The sequence below is a fragment of the Arvicola amphibius genome, chromosome 8, assembly GCF_903992535.2.
Source record: "Arvicola amphibius chromosome 8, mArvAmp1.2, whole genome shotgun sequence".
Classification (NCBI taxonomy): Eukaryota; Metazoa; Chordata; class Mammalia; order Rodentia; family Cricetidae; genus Arvicola; species Arvicola amphibius.
This window is the reverse complement of record NC_052054.1, coordinates 104,712,632-104,728,839: the sequence shown is the minus strand read 5'-3', so window position 1 is coordinate 104,728,839 and position 16,208 is coordinate 104,712,632. Positions and strand designations below refer to the sequence as shown.

General features: G+C 41.9%; 1 protein-coding gene across 1 annotated transcript in view; it reads left to right on the top strand.

The window, feature by feature from the left end:
• Positions 1–1,282: 1,282 nt before the first annotated feature.
• Positions 1,283–16,208, top strand: part of Gigyf2 (GRB10 interacting GYF protein 2) — a 138,606-nt gene continuing 123,680 nt past the window's right edge. Inside the window, 2 exon segments of the mRNA XM_038338585.1 lie at positions 1,283–1,362; positions 8,468–8,529. The gene's annotated coding sequence lies outside the window, so the exon portion shown is untranslated.

The window sequence follows — 16,208 nt, the reverse complement described above, 5'->3', positions numbered from 1 at the left end:
GGAGAGATGGTTCAGAGGTCAAGAGCACTGGCTTTTCTTCCAGGTACTGAGTTCAATTCCCAGCACCCACATGGTGGTTCACAACTATCTGTAATGATATCTGGTGCCCTCTTCTGGTGTGCAGGCATATATGCACAGAGAACACTGTATACTAAATAAATAAATAAATAAATAAATAAATAAATAAATAAAAAAAAAATAGCTTCCTCAGAGATAAAGGGCTAGCCCAGCATGGTGGTGCATGCCTTTAGTTCCAGCCCTTGGGAGGCAGAAGCAGTCAGATCTGTGAGTTAGAGGCTAGCCTGGTGTACAAAATGAGTTCCAGAAAAACCCTGTCTTGAAAAACGAGAGAGAGAGAGAGAAAGAGAGAGGGGGGAGAGAGAATTTAAGAATATTTGAGAAATTTAAGAATATTTGTAAAAAAAAGAAAAAGTTGGAGGGAGGAATCAAGATAAAAGGGCCGGAGGATGTAGTTCACTGGTTGAGTAAAGCCCTGGGTTGATCCCAAACTCCAAATGAGGTAGAGGGATACGAAAAGACTAACGGCGCCAGAAAGACTGTGATGACTTGAGACGGGAGCTGTACCAAGGTTAGCCACTAGAAGTATAGTATGTGCAGCTAAACACAAGTTCCAGAAGGAGAGCGGATAATTTCCTGTCTTCTGTATTGCTGGGTTTCTTATCCATTATCTAGCAGCCTGAAAAAGGGAGCGCAGTAGCAGTATATAAAGGAGTTGTAGACCCGCATGTAGTGGGAGAGAGTCAGAACTTCAAAACCCTTCCCAGCTGTCACATTCCAACACTCCAGAACGAATTCCCACTTCTACTACAAGAGGAACTGCTTTGAATTTCAGCCTCACCATTTGCTCCATGATGGACAAACTGGCAGGAAAATCCTAGACCAAAGCTATGGAAAAGTTCTAGCCTGGAAAACCGAGAGCTCCTAAGTGGTGCAGAGATTTCTGTATTGGAAACCGGCCCTGGATTGGTTGCACCGGACAGTGGAGTCATAGGGCCTCTGGCCGAGCTCCAACTCGGGATGCCTGCTCAACTCTACGGCGGGTAGAAACCTCAGGCAAAGGCTCCAGAATGCGCATGCGCCGTCGCTGTTCCGCCCTTTCCCAGCCCTGCATCCGGGTCTCGAGAAGGGGCGTGTCCGACCAGAGGGGCTATCCTCCTAGGAAGGGAAAGCTGTCGTGGGAAGCTGGAGTGCAGGGAGGGAGCGAGGTGGGGGAAGTAGGCGGGCCGGGGGGCGGGGCGGCGCGCGGGGTCACGTGATGTGCGTGGCGACGTGTCGGCCATCTTGTGTTGTTGAGGCTGAGGATTGACTTGGGTTCTGAGAGACTCCTGTCCCGGACCGCAGGTAACCAGTGGCTCGGTGTGTCTCCCCTGCCCGCGGCCATCCCGTGCCCAGGCCCCGCTGTGGCGCTCCGAGCCTCCGTGGCCCGGCGCCCACCGTCGCGTCCCCGCCATTCCGGTCCGAAGCGGCCGCATGGACACACTTGAGGCTGCCCGGCAGCGGCTCCGGCCGGCTGGGGGCGTCAGACGTGTGGACAGGGCAGGTGCGGGGTCGGTAGGAGCCTCCTGCAGTGCGAGGGCCGCCGCGGGGCCAGGGAGCGTTCTGGCCGAGGGCAGCCCCCTGCCTTCGCCCCCGTGGCATCGTGGGGGGAAAGAAGCCGTGGCGAGGAGGCGGGAGGCGGGGTGGGCAGTGTCAGGCCGGAGGGCTCGCCTTCCGCTGCCCGCTCCTCGGGGCCGGCCGCCCGCGCAGCCTCGGGGTGCCCCGGCTAACAGCTGCTTCGAGCCGACAGCTGCTCCCGCCGGCGCTCCTGCCCGCACCTGCCCCGGGGAGGTGCGCCCTTGCCTTCTCCACCGAGCATCTGGACTGGCAAAGACTGCTTCCCCGGCCGGAGGACGGGTCTGGAGCAGGCCCCAGGCGAGGTGGAGTCATGATCTGATCCTGGGACTGAGAGGCTTGGGAAAGTAGAGCCCGGGGCAGCTCCGGGCACCCGAATGTTCACACCGGGTTGCAATGGGCAAGCAGTTTCCCACGAAGCACTCTTGAACACTTCAGTTTTGTAGCTGAAAATAGTCAAGTGAGCAGGGAAGGGAGGGCATGGAAGAAGCAGGTTGTTTGACCGCGTTTGGGAAAGCAGTAATGTTGCTTTGCAGTTATATCAGCACTGTCTCCCCTCCCCTTCCGTTTTCTTGAAAGTCAAAGCACTTTAACACACCTAGTGGCTCTATTAGGAAGGTAAGTAGTCCACCGTAAGAAATTAAGGGACTGGAGGCCCTGATGGTTTCCTACCATATCCCTTGGATTATAAGGAGTTTTAGCTCAGAGTTTTATTCAGGGACTAAAGTCTTCTGTAGTTTCTCCTGTTTTCGTAACATTGACTTTCTAGATGATAAAATTTATCATCCTTTTTGTACATTTATTTTCATCCTTCTAATTTGGCGACTGATTGGCAGAAGTTGCCCATTTGGATTAGAACACATACTTTGTCCTCACTTAATGATGTTTCCCTAGTGTAGCAGCTTTTTAATTGCTTAAACTGTGATATATACTTTATTGTCACATTAGAAGAAACTAGAAAAACATTTAGAATTGACACGTATCTGGAAAAATATCAACATTGAGGAGTTAACATAAACGAATGTTAGTGATTTGCTAAGAAGGGAAAAGACCATACCTTTTTCTGGTACTTGACAAAGACTTTAGGGTGGCTGGGGAAGAAGAGACTATATGCTATTTAATTTTTTAAAAAATTATTATTCTTTTTTGGACAAACTTCAAGTACTTACTACAGTGGTGGCTGCTGAGGACAGATTTCTGTTTCTGTGGAGCTCATTTCTAGACATCTAAATACTTAAGTAAAACTACACACAAATGCTTCCTGATTGGCTACATCCCTTAAACTTATTGAAAGTTGAAAGTTTTGTAAGCTGAAAATGGCATTTAATACAATCAGCCTACTGCCCATTTTAACTGCAAAACCTCATGTAGAATCTTGATTATTTCCCCCTCATGATTGTATGACCAAATTGTGATTTTTGTGGCTCTCTGTTCCTAGCCAGCAATGCCAGGGAGTATTGTACCATATATCGCTAACTCAGGAAGAAAACAAAATTTGAAGAAATGGTTTCCACTGAGCTCATATTGTCTTTACATCATAGTAAAGTGGAAAACCGTAAGTCAATTCTGTACAGGGATCATCTGTATAATGTAGGAGTAATTGATATTGAAAAAAATGAGATAGGGAGACAGGATAATAGTTGTGGGAAGGGTTAATTTTTAAGTTTAGTTGCCTGAGGAGACTTACAGGTAAGCTCAAATTTGAGGAAACACCTCATAGATAGAAGGCAGGTTGCTTCAGTCTAAGAGGCAAAAAGGCCAAAGACCCTGAGACAAAGACAAAACTTGGCGGCGGGACCTATTAAGGGCTTGCTGGGAGGAGCGTGAGTCTATCTAGGCTGGAGAGACTGGGGTGAGAAAGAAACTGAGAGTAGTATGTCTACATACCTCTTCTTTTTCACTTGTGACTTTGTGTGTGTATGTATGAGAGAGAGAGTCACACACAAACCCAGGTGTTCGTAAGACTCTTTCCTTTGTGACTTTGTGTCTGTCTGTGTAACCCAGGTGTGTGTGTATGTGACTCTTCTTTTCCCTTGTGACTTCGTGTGTGTGTAACCCAGGTGAGTGTGTGTGTCTCTTGTTTTCCCTTCTGACTTTGTGTGTGTGTCTGTGTAACCCAGACTGTCCTCAAACTCTCCTGTCTCAGCTTTCCAAGTGCTGAGATCTGTAGAAAATCAGATACTATAGACTTGAGCCAAGATCCCTCCCTCCCATTCATTTGGAAAACTCAGGATGTTCATATATTTTTGGGAAGTCTAATGAATTATTTTAAAAGTAAGTTTTTAGTTGTGTTTTGGTGTTAAGGCTGCCTGAAAATAACTTTTCAAAAGGCCTTTAAAAAAGGGTATCCTAGCTTCTTGATTGAAGTAGAAGCACTGCAAGCTCAGGGACTACCTGGAAACTTAGGGAGACACTAAGACTCAGAAGAACTCAGTGGTAGACCACTTGCCTAGCATGCACAATGACCAGGTTCAGTCCTCTACTGCCAAAACAAAGCAAAAAAAGAATTGGAAATTTTAGACTATTCGGAAATGTATGTAGGGAAATGAGGAATTGCCCTTGGACACTAGTGATTAAGGAATATAATCAAATGAATCAGTATATTAGCTTAAATTATCCATAATTGATACATACTAGTAAAGAGTGTCTTGTAATTCTGTATAGTTCTGCCTGATTTTAATTGGCTCAGGGACCTGCTCCCCTAATATGTATGGGTATCCCTTACATGATTTTGCTTCTGTTGAGTGTTTTCTATTTTTCCCTTTTTCCCTTTCAGACTAGTTCTCAAATTGATAAGCTTAATAGATTGGGGAAATTTGTTTTTTTCCTGAGGGCCTTTCAGTTTATTTTTATATTCATAAATGGCTGATTTAATAATCTTTCATTTTTACTTACCTGATAAATTTAGTATTTTGACTTTTGAAGCCTTTTTTTCCTTTTCTTTTCTTTTTTTTGCTGATGAATTGCTTGTATAAAAATAATTTGTAGTATACTTGCCTCAAAGTCAAGTGAAGATAGGAATTACAAGGTCAGAATAATGAATGGTGTTTTGCAGCAACAGAGGACATAGTGATGATAGTGCTGAGGTGGTGTTTTAACTAATTACATCTACATTGTGTTCCCTTGTGAATTTTTGAAATGACATTTCCAAATTATAATATCTCTGATGTCATATCAGTTTATTCGTTCTTATGACTCTGCATTTTAATACTCTACATGCATTTTCTTTTTGTTGACCTTCATAAGGGAAGGTAGTAGCAAGATAAATTTTATTCCTGGTTTTTCTAAAAGATCTATAGTTTTTGCCACTTCAAAAAAACACTATTTTTTTCAATTCTTCATTGTCCCTACTTACTAAATTTAATGTACTTTCTGTTTTATTCTATAGTTGTACCAGTCTCATAGGTTGAGCCTGTATACATTAGAGGCAGATTAAATGTCCTATTTTCTTTCAATAGTTTGAATTTTCTTAATCCTGCTTGTTCATTCTTTAATAAATCTGAACCTTCTTTTAATTTCCCCTTGACCCATGAAAATTACGTGTGTGTATGTGTATGTGTGTATATGTGTATAAATATGAGAGCATCCATACCATTGAGTGTCTGTGGAGGTCGGTGGACAACTTGTGGAAGTTCTCTTTCCACTCTGTGGGTTCCAGGAATTAAACTCAGGTTATCAGTCTTGGCAGCAGAGACTTTTACTCCCTGGTAGCCCCCTTGTTAGTGTTTTCTGGTGATGTTACAGAATTACCATTGATTTTTGAGGCCCTGAAGAACTGTATCTCTAAAATATAATTTTTTCCTTTGTAAGTTTGTATTTCTTTTGTTTAAAAATATTTGCGAACCAGATGTCTTTAATCCCATACGTGGGAGGTGGATCTCTGTGACTTCAAGGCCAGCCTGTTCTACAGAGCTAGTTCCAGGACAGCCAGGGTTGTTACACAGAGAAATCCTGTCTCAAAAACCAAAAAAACAAACAAAAAAAGTGTGAGTTTTGTTTGTGGGGGTCAGAGGACAAATTGTGGTATTGGCTCTTCCTTCCAACATACAGGACACTGAAGTTGGAACCCAGGTCTTTAGGCTTAAGGTCCATACCCGCTGAGCTGTTTTGTAGTCCAGTCCCCCCCGTCGCCAACCCCCCATTCTCCCCAAACAGGAGGTCATGTAGACCAAGCCAGCCTTGAACTGAAGTACGTAGCTGAGGATGACCTTGACCTCGAATTTCTCTGTCTCTGTCTCTGTCTCTCTGTCTCTCTCTGTCTCTCGTGTTTCAAGACAGGGTTTCTTTGTAGCTGTGGAGCCTGTCCTGGAACTTGCTCTGTAGACCAGGCTGGCCTCGAACTCACAGAGTTCAGAAGGCCTGCCTCCGCCTTCTGAGCACTGGGATTAAAGGTGTGCGCCGCCACCACCCGGCTGACCTTGTATCTCTTGATCCTCTTGCTTTCACCAGAGTGATTACTAGCCTGTGCTCTCACTCTTCCTCCCCCCATGGATTGCTGGAAATCAAACCCAGAGCCACATGCATGCCAAGCAAGTACTCTTCATTGACTTATAAATAGATATCTTCAGCCCCAGAACTTAATATTATTGACTAGATTATTATTTATTAATTTTGTCGTCTTCTCATATAAATGAGAAATACATTAATTTCATAGGAATATAAAATGATGCCATTGTTGATTTGCCTTTAATTTTGTGTGAGGTCATGAGAAAAGGGACAAAATCAAGTTTGTCACTAAACTTGGGTGGTACAGTCCAGTAATCCTAGCACTTGGGAGGAAGAGGTTAGAGGGTTAGGAGTTCAAGGTCATCCTCTACAGTGGTGAGTTGGATGCCAGCCTGGGCTATGTGAAAGATTGTCTGAAAAAGCAAGAAAACGAAACTGCTTTTAAAGTTGTTACCTCTCTATAGTAAGGAGCACAATTTATTATTATTTTTGTTTTTGTTAACTAAAGTATTTTATTAACTTGAGTTAAGGAGATACCTTGGATCTTGAGTTAAGTCTGTAGGAGAGTTCGTTGTAAAGTTAAGGAGATACCTTGGATCTTGAGTTAAGTCTGTAGGAGAGTTCGTTGTAAATCTAGCTCTACCCCCTATTCCTCCCTCTTTAAAAAATACAGTTTATGGTGCTGAAGTAATGGCTCAGCAGCTAAGAGCACTTGCTGTTCCTCAGGAGAACCTGGGGGGTCAGTCAGTACTCAAATCTAGAAGCTCACAACTGCCAACCCCCAGTGAGGTTAGGCATTCTTCTTCTGGCCTCATCAGCACCCCCCCCTGTTATAAATAGATAAATAAATAGAGTAAATAATGAATCTTAAATGAAGAAATCTAAGACTTGTTGGGTGAACTTGAGGACATTGTAACATATCTACTTTTGCAGAACTAAAAGTGGAGTGGATTTTCTCAAGTTGTTTTCTTATAGCTATTAAAATTGTCAACTTATCTTAATTAAAAAATGACTATTTTTTTTAATTTTATGTGTAAGGTGTTTGACTTTCATGTATTTCTGTATACCATGTGCATGCTTGGTGCTTGCAGAGGCCAGAAGAGGATATTGGAGATGGTTGTGAGCTGCCATGTGGATGCAGGGAATGGAACCTGGGTCCTCTGGAAAAGCAGCCAGTGCTCTTAACCACTGAGCCATCTCTCCAGCCCTTTGAGACAAGCTCTTGCTGTGTAGTCCAGGCAAGCCTCAGTGCCATGATCCTCTTGCCTCTGCCTTCTCAGTGTTGGGATTACAGGTATGTGCCACCATACCTGATCTTTTGACAGTATTCTCGTCATGTGACCTTAGCTAAGAAACCGCTTGAAGTTGTTGTGCTTCAGAGCACTTTTTATAACTACAAAGCCACTTGTGGATTATAAGGTTCTGTTTCAGCACAGCATTAAAATTAGGCCATAGTGATAGATGTCTTTTAATACCAGCACTTGGGAGGCAGAGAGAGGTAGGTGGATATCTATGAATTTGCTGGACTACGTAGTTAGACCCTGTTTCAAAAACCAGCAGGTTGTGGTTTAGCAGATGAAGACAAACTGAAGGCTTTACTTCTTGTACTTTATGGTGACAGGCAGATCTTGGGGGCTCAGATTCTTTGCACAGGAGTCACATTGTTGTGCAGCTGCTGATGTTTTCCTTTCCTTCCATCAGATGTGCTGTACAGGTCAGTACTACCGACTGTAAAGCGGTTCTGAGTGGAAACCCCAAGTTAGTCACTTCCCTTGAGTCCCCAAGTGGTCGTTGTCACTAAAACTACTTAGAACTTTTTTTTTTTTTAAAGATTTGTAGTTTTCATTGCTCTGTAGAACTTGTGAGATCCTCTAGATGGAATCTAGTTTGTGGTTGACTTTTTTTTTTAAATATTTATTTATTTATTTATTTATTTATTTATTTATTTATTTATTATGTATACAATATTCTGTCTGTGTGTATGCCTGCACGCCAGAAGAGGGCACCAGACCCCATTAGAGATGGTTGTGAGCCACCATGTGGTTGCTGGGAATCGAACTCAGGACCTTTGGAAGAGCAGGCAATGCTCTTAACCTCTGAGCCATCTCTCCAGCCCCTGTGGTTGACTTTTTGTTTTTGTTTTCTGAGATAGTCTTGCTATACTGTCTTAAGTCTTGAATCCCTGTGCTTAAGTCATCCTCTTTCTCTCAGCCTCCTTATTACTCCAGGCACATGCTACTGTGCTGGGCAAGGGGTCTGATTTACAGACATACCAGATGTTCTTAGTATTTTTAATAGGTCTGTAAAATATATTCATGAGAAAAACTTGCTTTTTAAATTTTAATGAGATTGCTAGATGATTTACATGAATACTTTTTACTATTTGCAGTGTTTAAGAAGACCTGAAAACTTTCTGAACCCTCCTGCAGTGAGACAGCAGACTTTTAAAGGGTAAGTTTGAAGAGAAGCACTAAGGTGTGGGTTTTTGCCAGTAGTTCCCTATCCCCTAAGGATGCAAGCCAGGGCCTTGTGTATGCTAGGTAAGTGTTTTACCACTGACCTTTATCCATAGCCCCAAGTGGAGTTGACTTTTATGCCATGGCACTTATGTGGAGTGGAAGTCAGAGGAAAACGTTTGGGGATTGGTTCTCTTTTTTGACCATACTATGCCTGGGGATCATTGAACTTAGGTCATCAGGCTTGGCAACAAGCCCCTTTTCTGACTGAGCTATCTTCCTAGCCCCAATTAAGTCTTTTAATAAAGCTTTATTATTTAGAACTTTTAATACAGTTCTAGATTTGGGGGTGAGAAAGCTCAGGAGAAGGGTTTAAACAGGTGGCTCTGTTTTGTGGAAAAATTTGTTATTGATTTTATGAATTTTAATTGTTAATACTTTTTATAGTATTAAGCAACTCATGAAGCTGTATATTTTGAGAGTTCAGAATTTATACATGATCTTCATCTTATTAACAAAGGTTAGTAGTACTAGAATAGTACTAGACCAACCAGGACTATGTAGTGAGACCCCCATCTACCAAAAACAAAGAAAAGAAACAAGAATAGCGAGTAGTAATAGAGACTTAGCTTTTGGGGTATGTGAGTGACATAGTATAAACCTTGGAAATGGTGTATTTCTGTACTCTAGAATTATTAGGAAATTCAGAAGTAAATTTGTTTTTAGTATGTTGTTAGGGGTCTAGCCCAGGGCATTGGGTATGCCTAAGCACATGCTTTATTACTAAGCTATAACCTTTGCTTCTTAAGTAAATTTTGTATGTGTCTGTATATGTTTATATGTGAGACAGGGTCTCTCTGTATAACGCAGGCTAGTTTTGAATTTATAGTCCCCCTTCCTCTTTCTCCTGAGTGTTGGAATTATAGGCATGCACTACCACACTTGATTTTAAACTTTATTTGGGGATAGGGTGTTATGTAACCAAGACTGGCCTCAAATTTACTTTGTAGCTTTGAACTCCCAGTTTCCTGACTCTACTTCCCAAGTGCTGTGGTTACAGATCTGTGACATTGGAAACTTTATATTCTTTGAATCCCTTCATTGCTTGATTTTTTTTTTTTTAAAGACGGAATCTAATGGTGTAACCCTGCTGGCCTTAAACTCACTATGTAGAATTGCAGACTGGCCTAGGGCTCATGATCTTGCCATTCCTCACAAATATTGGAATTAGCAGGCGTGTGCCACCATGCCCAGTTTATGGCAGCTTGATTTTTCAGTGGAACATTTTGAAGTCTTTGTTGTTGTAACTTATATATTTGTTGACTTCTAATACATATTTTTAAAATTCTGTTTGCGTTGGTGTTTTGCCATGGATGTCAGGCTGCCCGGAACTGGAGTTATAGACAGTTGTGAACTGCCATGTGGGTGTTGGGAATTATACATGGGTCCTCTGGAAAAGCAGGCAGTGCTTTTAATTGCTGAGTTGTCTCTCAAGCCTCTGACTTCTAATTTTCTTTCTTTTCATGTTTGATAGCTTTTTTTTAATATTATTAAAAATTTCCGCCTCCTCCCATTTACCTCCCCCTCCCCCCTCCACTCCCCCTCCCTCTCCTGTCCGAAGAGCAGTAAGGGTTCCCTGCCCTGAGGGAAGTCCAAGTACACCCCCCCCCCCCATCCAGGTTTAGGAAGGTGAGCATCCAATCAGGCTAGGCCTCTCCAAAGCCAGAATGTGTAGTTGGAGCCAAATCCAGTGCCATTGTCCTTGGTTTCTCAGCAGCCCTCATTGTCCGCCATGTTCGGGGAGTCCGGTTTTATCCCGTGCTTTTTCAGTCCCAGTCCTGCTGGCCTTGGTGAGCTCCGATTAGATCAGCCCCACCATCTTGGTGGGTGGGAGCACCCCTCGCAGTCCTGACTTCCTTGCTCATGTTCTCCCTCCTTCTGCTTCTCATTTGGATCTTGGGTGCTCTGTCCGGTGCACCTGTCTCTATTTCCATCTATCGCCAGATGAAGGTTTCATAATTGGTTTCTAGCCATAAATAAAGGACATCGAGCCTATAATTCGTGATCCAGGAGAGATCTTAACCTGCGTCCATCTCGGAGAGGAGAAGCATGGCGACTGCATATGGCGACTGCCTGAAGCGTCTCCTGACTTCTAATTTTCTTTTTTTTTTTTTTTTTTTTTTTTTTGGTTTTTCGAGACAGGGTTTCTCTGCAGATTTTTTAGAGCCTGTCCTGGAACTAGCTCTTGTAGACCAGGCTGGCCTCGAACTCACAGAGATCCGCCTGCCTCTGCCTCCCGAGTGCTGGGATTAAAGGCGTGCGCCACCACCGCCCGGCCTGACTTCTAATTTTCAATTAAAAAATTTTTTTTATTGCTGGACTTGGTGGTGTACACTTCTAATCCCAGCACTCGGGAGGCAGAGGCAATTTAATTTCTTGAGTTCGAGGCTAGCCTGGTCTATATAGTGAGTTCCAGGATAGCTAGAGCTACATAGTGAGACCCTGTCTTGAAAAAAAAAGTATTACACACACACACACACACACACACACACACACACACACGAACGATCACTCGCACAAATAGATTGAAACCCTTTTTACATTTAGTTTGTATACATGTGTGTGTATCACAGTGTGTACATATAGGTCAGAGGAGAGGGTAACTTTTGGCAGTTGGTTCTTATTTTTCATCATGTTGATCCTACAGTTTGAACTCAAGATTTTAAGTGTGGTAGCAGATACTTTTACCTGCTGAGTCTTCTCTTCAGTCGATATATCTAGATTTTTTTTCATGTAAAGCCTAGGGATTACTAATAAAAGTAATAATACTTTTATGTAATAGTAGTCAACAGATCTGACTTCTCACTGTACTCTTTTCCTCAGCTGAAGATGTTTTGGAGGGAGGAAGGGAATGTGTATGTGTATGTGTGCACATGTGTATGGGTACATGTTTACTTGTGTTTATGTGCATGTGGAAGCCAGAGGTTGACATTGGGTAGCTTCCTCAATTGTTTTGAGATAGGCTCTCACTAAACCTGGAGCTCACCAATTTGGCTAGACTGGCATATTACAGGTGCATCTACTACCTGACTATTTCTGTGGTTGCTGAAGATCCAGTCAGGTCTTGGTGCTTCATAGCAGGAGCTTTACTGACATTGCCATCTCTTCAGGCCAAAGTCTTTTTTAGTTATCAAGTTATAGCTGTATTTATTCTTAAGGTAGAAGAGTTGTCTCAAATGATCTGTTTTCTTTACTCAGGACATTGAGTTATGGCATACTCAGAGTTTTGTGAGTTTTTTTTTAATATTTATTTATTTATTTATTTGTTAATGTATACAACATTCCTTCCATGTATGCTTGCATGCCAGAAGAGGGCACCATGTGAGACACCATGTGGTTGCTGGGAATTAAACGCTGGACCTCTGGAAGAGTAGTCAGTGTTCTTAACCTCTGAACCATCTCTCCAGCCCCGAGTTTTATGAGTTTTACAAAGATTTCCACATGATCTTTGTAAAACTTTTGGTGGTCCCTGGGTATCTCTTTTTGGAAGACCCGGGCTCAAGGTAAGATTAAGATGACATGACCATGTTGATGGCATACTAGTTTTTCTTGGGATGATTTTTTGTTTTGTTTTTGAGACAAGGTCTGGCTGTGTACCTTTGGCTAGAATTAGCTGTGTAGACCAGAATGATCTCGAACTTACAGAGATCTGCCCTCCTCTGCCTCCCTAGGCTGGGCTTAATGGTGTATACCCCACAACTAGCTCTAGAATGCTAAATTTTTAACCTTTCATCAAAAGGAGGATAAAAAAATTTGCATATTATTCCAAAGCAGTATGGAAATGTTGGTAACAATAATGCTTTTTATTAGAGTCATCTTTAATGGCTAGCATCTTTTTTTGAGATAAAGTTTTTTTGTATTCAAGTTGTTCTGGGCTTGGAAGAAGTCTTAGGAGCTCTAGTCTCCAGCTTTTTGTCCTTAGATTGTAGAGACTGATAATTGACTGACAGAAGTATTGTCTTGAAACTTTCTAATTGGTATATCATGACATAGTTGTGAAAGAGGTAGCCAAATGCAAGAACTCTCAATATTTTCTGACTGACAATTGATGAAGCACTAGTCAAACCATGGCCGTTGTGTAAATAGATGCAAAGCTGTCCTGTAAAAGCAGTGGTCAGAGAGCCTTAATTTGTGTTTTGAAAACTGACAACTTTTTGGAAGACTTCCAAGCCACTTACACCTGTTTCTGAGTATAAGAACATGTTCCTTCTTAAAAGAGGGTTTACTATGGATGGAAAGGTGGGAGTTAGTAATGGGACAGAGTGAGGAATAGTGAGGAAAGGAGGGAAAAAAATTACTCTAAAAATCGCAAGGAGTTTGGAAAGTGTATTAGGCAGAGTTCTCTAAAAGAATAGAACTAATATATATAAAGTGGCTTTGTTAGACTGGCTCACAGGATGTGGTCTGCATAGTCCAGCAATGGTTGTCTCACTCTGAAGAGTCTGAGAATAGAATTGTTCAGTCCACGAGGCTGGATGTCTCAGCAGTCCCAGTCTGGCCCTGAAAACTGAAGGGTTCCTGGAAAGCTGCTGCTCTTGAGCACTGGAATCTGAAGAAGTTGATTCTGATCGTGTGAAGGGATGCTGCAGCTGCAGGATAGATGAACTTGCCAGCGAGAGTGAGGGCAAGCGGGAAGAAAGCAGAGTTCCCTTCTTCCATGTCCTTTTATGTGGACTGTCACCAGAAGATGCCACACACACATTTAAGGCGGGTCTTCCTGCTTCAAATAATCTGATCAAGAAAATCCCTCACAGGAGTGCCCAGCAGTTTGGGTTTTAGTTGATTCCAGATGCAGTCAAGATTAGCCATTACAGTATTGAGGGCCATATCAGTTAGATAATGAAAAGCAGAGAGATAATGTGCTTTAATTTTCTGTCACCTACCTGCAGGTTACACAGTTAATCAATTGGGACCTTATTTTCTTAGCAAAAGGTATATCCCAGGAAAATTGTGGAAATTAATCTAAAATGTAATCAGTTTCTGGCATGAAGTAGTCATTTAATGAATGATAGCTTTTATGGTCTTTTATGATTATTATTACCATGTAAATTTAAGCCTAAAATTTTATATAATTTCTAGAAGTCTAGTATTTTACTTTTTATTTATTTATTTATTTTTTTTGGGAAAGATTGTGTGTTGAAGGAGCGGCAGGCCGCTTCCCAGTTCCTGGCCACTGGCTAGTTTTACCCAAAATAATTACACGGAAACTGTATTCTTTTAAACACTGCTTGGCCCATTAGCTCTAGCCTCTTATTGGCTAACTTTTACATCTTGCTTTAACCCATATTTAGTAATCTGTGTAGCAACACAAGGTGGTGTCTTACCAGGAAGATTCTTAACCTGCGTCCATCTCGGAGAGGAGAGCTATGGCGTCTGCCTGAGGTGTCTGCCTGACTCTGCTTTCTTTATCCCACAATTCTGTTCTGTCTACTCCACCTACCTAATTTTCTGTCCTATCAAAGGGCCAAGGCAGTTTCTTTATTAACCAATGAAAGTAACACATAGACAGATGACCCTCCTCCATCAATTGTGTTTTAAATGTTTTGCCTGCATGTATTTGTTTATAACACATGTGTCTGGTGCCTGTGGAGTTCAGAAGAGAGGGTTAGATTCCCTGAAATTGAGCCATGATTTGGGTGCTGGAATCTGAACCTAAGTCTTTTGCAAGAGTAGTAAGTTCCCTTAACTACTAAGGTGTTTCTCCAGCCCAGAGTTTTATCCAGTGATTGAGCTTGTGGATGTCTTCTAGCATCTTCTTCCTGAAGATGGGGATTAGATTACAGACATGCACCAACATTTTAAATTCTATTTTAGATTTATTTCATTTTTATGTGTATGAATATTTGCCTGCATGTATGTATGTGCACATCCCTGGTACCTGAGGAATCCAGAAGAAAGTATTAGAGCCCCTAGAACTGGAGTTATATATAGATTGTTGTGAGCTGCTATGTGGGTGTTGGGAATAGAACCTGAGCTCTCTACAAGAGCAAGTACTCTTAACTGTTGAGCCATCTCTCTAGCCCCAAGCACCATTATTTGAAGTATCTTTCTGTTTTTGTTTTTGACAACTAGGTCACACTATGTATCCCAGGGCATGCTGACAATTGCCGTATAGCCCAGTCTGGCCTCAGACTCATAACTGTCCTGCTTTACTTCCCATTAGTTTACTGCTATGTCCAGTTTTAAAATTCCACCTTTATGCTGGGTGGTGGTTGAACTAACTCTCCAGCCTGAGAGTTTGATTATTAGGCCATGTTGATCTTTTATGCCCCTTGATAAGCTTTCCAAGGAATGTGTGTGTGTGCGCGCACGTACCTGCATTTGTGTGTTTTAATTTATTTTTTGAGGTTTAATTTATTTTTTGAAAATTAAGCTATGTAACTGTGACTGACCACGAACTCAGTATGTAACCCTGTCTGAGCTGAAACTTCCTATGTAGACCAAACTATCCTTGAATCTGCTGAGCTCCTCCTGCCTCTTGAATACTGAGATTACAGATGTGTATCATCATATCTGACTGTTTGTTTTACATGTATTATGTTTCTTTTATTATGTTTTCCTTTTTCTCTGAGATATATGCTAATTTTGCAGTGCTGAGGATTAAACTCAGGGTTTTATCCTGTGTCCAATGTATTTTGATCTTAAGACCTGCCTTAGTTTGATTTCTCCTGTAGTAACAGTACTCAGGTGTGTACCACAACTTATTGGCTCTTGTTTTGGCCTAGGAAGTTGAAGAGCATGGTACCAGTGTCTGCTTCAGTTTTTATTGAGGCTGCATCATCCCATGGTAGAAGGAAAGAGGGAGAGGGCAAGGGGAAGAGAGAGAGGGTTTTAAACTTGCTTTTATAATGACCCACTCTAGTGATGACTAACCACATCCCTGGTTAATGTTATTAATCTGTTCACGAGAGCAGATTAATCAGCTCTTGTGACTGTTGTGTTGGGAAAATTTCTAGTATATGAACTTTGGGGAATGTAGTCAAACTGTAGCAGGATCTGTTTACTTCCATATGTCACTGAAGAATCTCTGTTTTTCTTGTAGTGATAGTCTCTGTTCTTCTCTTTGAAAAAAATGATCCAATTCTTTTAACTGTATTTGGCTGTTAGCTTTTTTTCCCCCCAATTAAAATAATCTTCCTTGGACAAAAAAGGCATTTGAGTTGATCTCACAACTCTTGAGTAGTTGTGTCTTTCTTGGTGATACTGGTTTGCAGAAGGGGTTAGTGCTTTTCTGTTATTTCCTATTTCATCAAACAGATTTAAAACATATACATGTTTTAATGGGCAGTGGTGGCACTTGCCTTTAATCCCAGCATTCGGGAGGCAGAGGCAGGAGGATCTCTGAGTTTGAGGCCAGCCTGGTCTATAGAACGAGTTCCAGGACAGGTTCCAAAGCTACACAGAGAAACCCTGTTGCAAAAAAAAAAAACAAAACAGAACAAAAACCACCAAAAAACAAAAACATGATAGTGTTTTTTTCTGATTTTTCAAATAAGACACTGTTTTAGAAAGGGTGCTATTTCTCCATTCTTTTGTGATACATGCTCTGGTAATGAAGAATAGACTGCTAGTGTAGTTTGCTGTTACTAATGTGAATGTTGTCAGTACCCTTAT